The sequence below is a fragment of the Ovis canadensis genome, chromosome 1 (genome assembly GCF_042477335.2).
Source record: "Ovis canadensis isolate MfBH-ARS-UI-01 breed Bighorn chromosome 1, ARS-UI_OviCan_v2, whole genome shotgun sequence".
Lineage (NCBI taxonomy): Eukaryota > Metazoa > Chordata > Mammalia > Artiodactyla > Bovidae > Ovis > Ovis canadensis.
The window spans coordinates 58,365,772-58,372,889 of record NC_091245.1 but is presented as its reverse complement, the minus strand read 5'-3'; positions in this window follow the sequence as shown (position 1 = coordinate 58,372,889).

Here is a 7,118-nt window from a genome sequence, read left to right as displayed (position 1 = left end):
TATTTCAGTGCTCAGCTTTTATTATAGTCCAACTCCCACATCTGTACATGACCACTGACCACATGACCATAACTGTGACTAGATGGACCATTGTTGACAAAGTAATGTCTGTGCTTTTTAACATGCTCTCTAGGTTGGTCATAGCTTTTCTTCCAAGGAGCATATATCTTTTAATTTCATAGCTGCAGTCACCATCTACAGTGGTTTTGGAGCCCAAGAAAATAGTCTGTCCCTGTTTCCCTTGTTTCTTCATTTATTTGCCATGAAGGCATGGGACCAGAAGCCATGATCTTCATTTTTTGAATGTTGAGTTTTAAGCTAGCTTTTTCACTGTTTTCTTTCACTTTCATCAAGAGGTTCTTCAGTTCCTCTTCACTTTCTGACATAAAGGTGGTGTCATCTGCATATTTGAGGTTATTGATGTTTCTCCAGGAAGTTTTTATTCCAGCTTGTGCTTCATCCAGCCAGACATTTCTCACGATGTACTCTGCATATAAGTTAAAAAAGCAGGGTGATAATATAGAGCCTTGTTGTACTCCTTCCCTAATTTGAAACCAGTCCATTGTTCTGTGTCCGGTTCTAACTGTTGCTTCCTGACCTGTATACAGATTTGTCAGGAGGCAGGAGAGGTGGTCTCATATTCCCATCTCTTCAGTTTTCCACAGTTTGTTGTAATCCACACAGTCAAAGGCTATGGCATACTCAATAAAGCAGAAGTGGATGTTTTTCTGGACCTCTCTTACTTTATCTGTGATCCAACTGATGTTGGCAATTAGGTTTCTGGTTCCCCTGCCTTTCTAAATCCAGCTTGAACATTTGGAAGCTCTTGGTTCACGTACTGTTGAAGTCTTACTTGGAGATTTTGAGCATTACTTTGCTAGCTTGTGAGAAGAGCACAATTGTGTGGTAGTTTGAACAGTCTTTCGCATTGCCTTCCTTTGAGATTGGAATTAAAACTGACCTTTTCCAGCCCAGTGGCTACTGCTGAGTTTTCCAAATTTGCTGGCATATTGAGTGCAGCACATTAACAGGATCATTTTTTTAGAATTTGAAATAGCTCAGCTGGAATTCCATCTCCTCCACTAGGTTTGTTCCTAGTAATGCTTCCTAAGGCCCACTTGACTTTACACTCCAGGATGTCTGGCTCTAGGTGAGTGATCACACCATTGTGGTTTTCTGGGTCATGAAAATCTGTTTTGTATAATTCTTCTGTGTATTCTTGCCACCTCTTCTAAATATCTTCTGCTTCTGTTAGGTCCATACCATTTCTGTCTTTTATTGTAGCCATCTTTGCATGAAACAGTCTCTTGGTATCTCTATAATTTTCTTGAAGAGATTTCTATATTTTCCCATTCATTGTTTTCCTCTATTTTTTTTGCATTGATCACTTAGGAAGGCTTTTTTTTAATCTATCCTTGCTATTCTTCAGAACTCTGTATTCAGATGGATGTACCTTTCCTTTTCTTCTTCGCCTTTCATTTCTCTTCTTTTTTATACGGCTTCCTCAGACAACCATTTTACCTTTTTGCATTTCTTTTTCTTGGGGATGGTTTTGATCACCATCTTCTTTACAGTATCAGTAATCTCCATCCATAGTTCTTCATGTACTTTATCAGATCTAATCCCTTGAATCTATTTAATTCTAATCCCTTTTTTTTCTATTTAATTCATTTTCTCTTTCCTATATAATCTAATCCCTTGAATCCATTGGATCTAATCCCTTGAATCTTTGCCCTGTTTCATTTTGTACTTCAAGGTCAAACTTGCCTGTTACTCCAGGTATCTCTTGACTTCTTACTTTTGCATTCCAGTCCCCTATAATGAAAGAGACATCTTTTTTTGGTGTTAGTTCTAGAAGGTCTTGTAGGTCATAATAGAACCATTCAACTTCAGCTTTTTCTGAATTACTGTTTGGAGCATAGACTTGGATTACTGTGATATTGAATGGTTTGCCTTGGAAATGAAGAAAGATCATTGTGTCATTTTTGAGACTGCACCCAAGAACTGCATTTCAGATTTGTGTTGACTAGAAGGGCTACTCCATTTCTTCTAAGGAATTCTTACCCACAGTAGTAGATATAATATTTATCTGAATTAAATTCACCCACTCTGGTCCATTTGAGTTCACTGATTTCTAAAATGTCGATGTTCACTCTGATTTTTTGCCACATCCCTGAAATCTTTGTTATAAATTGTTTAGTGATCTGTCAAAGATTTATGTAGATTTTATATGCAGATATTGGGGCTTACCCTTTCTGCTTTTCCCTTACCTCATGAATATACTGCTAACTTTCCAGCTGCTCTGCAGTCTCAATCTTTCCCATGTGACTCTTTAACTCATTAAGGTTGCGGCATTCTGCTTCTGGAGCCAAGTGAAGATTAAGTTTGACCCCAGGCAAAAGACTGAAAATGCTCACATTTTACAAGTCACTGATTATCTTTCAGTAGTAGAATCCTCTTCAGGTTCTAAATATTTTTAGTCAGTCTCCAGTACCATCTAATAAATATTTCTTATTTTGTTCAGAACTTGTAAATCATTAGAAGAGGTTAGTTCAACTAACCTATTTAAATAAAACTTGAGGCAAAAAGCTAAACTAAGTACTTTTTAAAGTTACTTCACAAAATGACCTCAAAAAGCAAGTATTTTATTGCCATTTTTGCTCATAAAAGTAAGACTTTAGGAATATTATGGTAGGTTGTTTTAATGTTACTATTCTGGGGAGTTCAAAGAGTACAGTGTTATACTGGAATAAGTTGGACTCAGGTTGTGAGGCTGGAATTAAAGGTTGACTTCTTTAGAATATGGCTCTCACGTAACTCGAGTGCAGCTATATGCAGTCCTTTAGTGCCTCTGCTCTTCAAATAAGTGACGTAGCTTGCAAAAATGGGCTTTAATTTCATTCAGACAGAAGGTAGATTTTTCTGGAGGGGGGAAGTTAAAAAATTCACAGAATCTTTTGTTATGAAAGAATGTGATATGTGTGTACTCCTTGTATCTGGGATAAGTACTTAGAGGATCTGAAGGAAAGTTGAAAATTCTAAGAACCTGTGGCTTCGCCTAGAGAGAATTCAGGGAAACCATCATTCAGCCAGTGTTTGAGTATTGCGTTTATGGTAGCCAGAATATAGTGGGGTCCGAAAATGGAAAGATTAGATAAATTTCCAAAATATATACTGATTAGTGAGGAAGAACAGACATAGAAATAGCATTTATCATGTTATATAGAGATCATCTATGATGAGGTATGGCCTTCCCTAATAGCTCAGCTGGTAAAGAATCAGCCTGCAATGCAGGAGACCCCAATTCAGTTCCTGGGTCCGAAAGTTCCCTTGGAGAAAGGATAGGGTACCCATTCCAGTATTCTTGGGCTTCCCTGGTGACTTAGAAGGTAAAGAATCCACCTGTAAATCGGAAGACATGGGTTCAGTCCCTGGGCAGGGAAGATCCCCTGGAGAAGGGATAGGCTACCCACTCCAGTATTCTGTCCTGGAGAATTCCTTGGACTGTATAGTCCATGTGGTTGCAAAGACTTGAACACGACTGAGTGACTTTCATTTTTCATGATGAAGTATTACCTGGGTGCTATTTGAGAACCAAAGATGGGCATCTAACCTAGAGTGCTCTGGAGGATAAGAAGACTTTCTGGAGAGGAGATGATAAAGCAGGAAGGAAATAGAGATGGGAGATAAGAGAGTAGAGACCTTGAAGGTCCTTTCATGCCATGCTAAGGAGTGTGAACTTTTCTTAAGGACTCTAGGGGTCTTTGAAAGTGACTTGATCAGATTTGACTTTTATAAAGATCACTCTGCTTGCTGAGTTAGGGCATAGATTAGGGGGTTAAAGGATTCAGTTCAGTTCAGTTCAGTCGCTCAGTCGTGTCCAACTCTTTGCAACCCTATGAATTGCAGCACGCCAGGCCTTCCTGTCCATCACCAACTCCCGGAGTTTCAGAAAAAGAAATGGATTCATCAGTGTTTCCAGGAACTTTCATTACAAGTGAGAAATAATGGGGCCTGGTCTAAATAAATTATGATGAGAATGTACAGAAGGTGGATTTTTGAGATGTTGCATATAATGTATAAGCATGTGGAAAATTAGGGAGAAGAGATACAAAGTGTTTAAACAAGGCCATAGTGTAACTGAAATTAACCACATTGCCCAACCTAAGCTTTAAATTATCTTTTCACATGAAAAATATACTGTCTTCAGTTTTCTTCATTCATTGCTGACGTACTCTGATAATACTTAATAACTTATTTTTGACTTATTGTCTAAATAAGAATAATTTATATCTGAGAATTATATATATATATACATATGCATATATGTATGCATATACTTTTGTTCATGTATATGCATACACATAAATAATATGCATGCTATTGTGGTAGTGTGGTACACTGTAGCTGGGAGTTACAAACTAGGACTTGGCTCCAATATAAAGAACAATTATAAGAGCAAATAATTTTGAAAAATATAAAGAAAATGTAAAAAAAAAAAAAGGATAATTGGAAACCAAACAACTATACTTAAGGAATAGTTTAGCAAATACTATTTTGCTGTTCCTTGTGGAGTAGTTTCAATGGAATTAATAAGGAAGTAGAAGTTTTAAGAAGTAGATTCTAGTCCCAGCTCTCCTAAAGCCCATCTGTGTAATCTTAGGCAGGGGACATTAATTATAGAACATAACTTCTGCTTTAAAAGTTTCTCTAAGGGTTTCCTGAATAAAAGGATTCATTGTTGCCACCAGCACCCTAAATACCAGAAGAAGGGCAAATACTTCTGACAATAATGTGTACAAAAATCAACATGACGTTTCCTTATGTCAAAACTATATACTTCTATACAGAAAGAACATAGTTTATATGAAGGACAAGAATTTTCATAGCTAACCTGAGCTATAGAACGTCTTATGTCCATTCTTTACCATTCACTTAGATCTGCTTTGTTGGGTAATTTGAAGCATGTAACTTTAAATATAAAAATTTTTGCATTCTTGACTTTAAACAACAGAAATAAACACATGAAGCCTATGTAAATTAGAAACATGTGTCATGCTACAACATAACTCAGATCAGATATGTGCTCAGTAAATGGTCTAAATAATAATCCTATATATGACCTCTTGTATAATTTTATGAGGGGAAAATCAATAATATATAATCAAATACAGTGTACTATATTTAGGTAATTTTGCTAGTTTTCAGAATTTTGAAAGCTTAGTCCTACTCCCATGTACATAGTCATAGGATTAAGCCAAATGTAAACGTGTGCTGTAACTTCACCATACTGAGATTATTCCACATAGTTCATGATAAAACAGGAAGACAATAATTACAGTTAGAAAAACTAAAAACTAAACTATTTTAGAAAAACTAAAATAAAAAAAATTGGATGGCAGTCACATTTCAATTAAGAAAGTAGGAATTTGTGTCCTCGTTCAATCTCTCGTTTAGTTAACCTTAGAGAAATCATTTTATCTTTCTGGGCTTTATTCCCATCTATAAAATGAGGGTAACATATCTGTCTCTAAAGTTTCTTGTACAGGTTTAATTATATAATTTGCAGAAAAATATTGCATTGCACAAGACATTCATTGCAATGAATAGAAAATGGTTCAAATTGGCTTAAAATCTAAATAAAATTTATAATTACAAATATTTGGAAAGAACAGAAGTTTAAAATGATTCTGATGGAGTTGAGTTCAAGCTATATAACCAGGAATCTATCTTTAATCTCTACTACTTTCTCTCTCTCTCTCTCTTTTTTTTTTTTTTTTTTTTCTAGTTTGGCTTCATTCTCTGCCAAACTCCTCCCATAAAGTAGCAGAGGAAGGTATCCATTATCGGCTCTGGACATAAAGCTTTTTTATAGCTAAAAAGACTTAATGAAAACAATATACTCTTTTCTCCAGTAATATCAACAAGTACTTGGAGCTCACTTGCTTGTCTGAACTAGTTGTTGTTGTTCAGTCACTCAGTGGTGTTCGACTCTTTACAACCCCAAGGATTGCAGTGCTCCAGGCTCCACTGTCCTTCTAATCACCCAGAGTTTGCTCAGACTTATGTCCATCAGGTCAGTGATGTCATTCAACCATATCATACTCTGTGCCCTGCTTCTCCTCCTGCCATAAATCTTTCCCAAATTGGAGTCTTTCAATGAATCAGCTCTTCACATCAAATGGCCAAAGTATTGGAGTTTCAGCTTCAGCATCAGTCCCTCCAGTGAATATTCAGGATTAATTTCCCTTTGGATTGACTGGTTTGCTCTCCTTGCTGTCCAAGGGACTCTCAGGCATCTTCTCTAGCACCACCATTTGAAAGCATCAATTCTTTGGTGCTCAACCTTCTTTATGGTTCAACTTTCACACCATATGGGGTTTTCCCATACTGGAGAAACCATAGCTTTGGCTATATGGACCTTGTTGGCAAAGTGTTGTCTTTGCTTTTTATGTCTAGGTTTATCATAGCCTTTCTTCCAAAGAGTAAGTGTCTTTTAATTTCATGGCAGGAGTCACCACCTGCAGTGATTTGGGAACCCAAGAAAATTGTCTCTCCCTGTTTCCATTTGTTTCCCCATCTGTTTACCATTAAGTTATGGGACCTGATGCCATGATCTTAGTTTTTTTAGTGTTTAGTTTTAAGCCAGGTGTTTCACTCTCCTTTTTCACCTTCATTAAGAGGCTCTTTAGTTCCTGTTTGCTTTCTGCCATAAGGGTGATGTCATCTGCACGTCTGAGTTTACTAATATTTCTCCTGGCAATCTTGATTCCATCTTGTGCTTTATCCAGCCTGACATTTTGCATGATGTACTCTGCATATAAGTTAAATAAGCAGGGTGACAATATATAGCCTTGATGTACTCTTTTCCAAATTTTGAACCAGTTTGTTTTTCCATGTCTTTTTCTAACTATTGCTTCTCAACTTGCATACAGGTTTCTCAGGAGGCAGGAGAGGTGGTCTGGTATTCCCATTTCTTGAAGAATTTTCTGCAGTTTGTTGTGATCCACATAGTCAAAGGCTTTAGTATAGTCAGTGAATAAGAAGTAGATGTTTTTCTGGAGTTCTCCTGATTTTTCTATAATCCACTGGGTGTTGACAACTTGATCTCTGGTTCC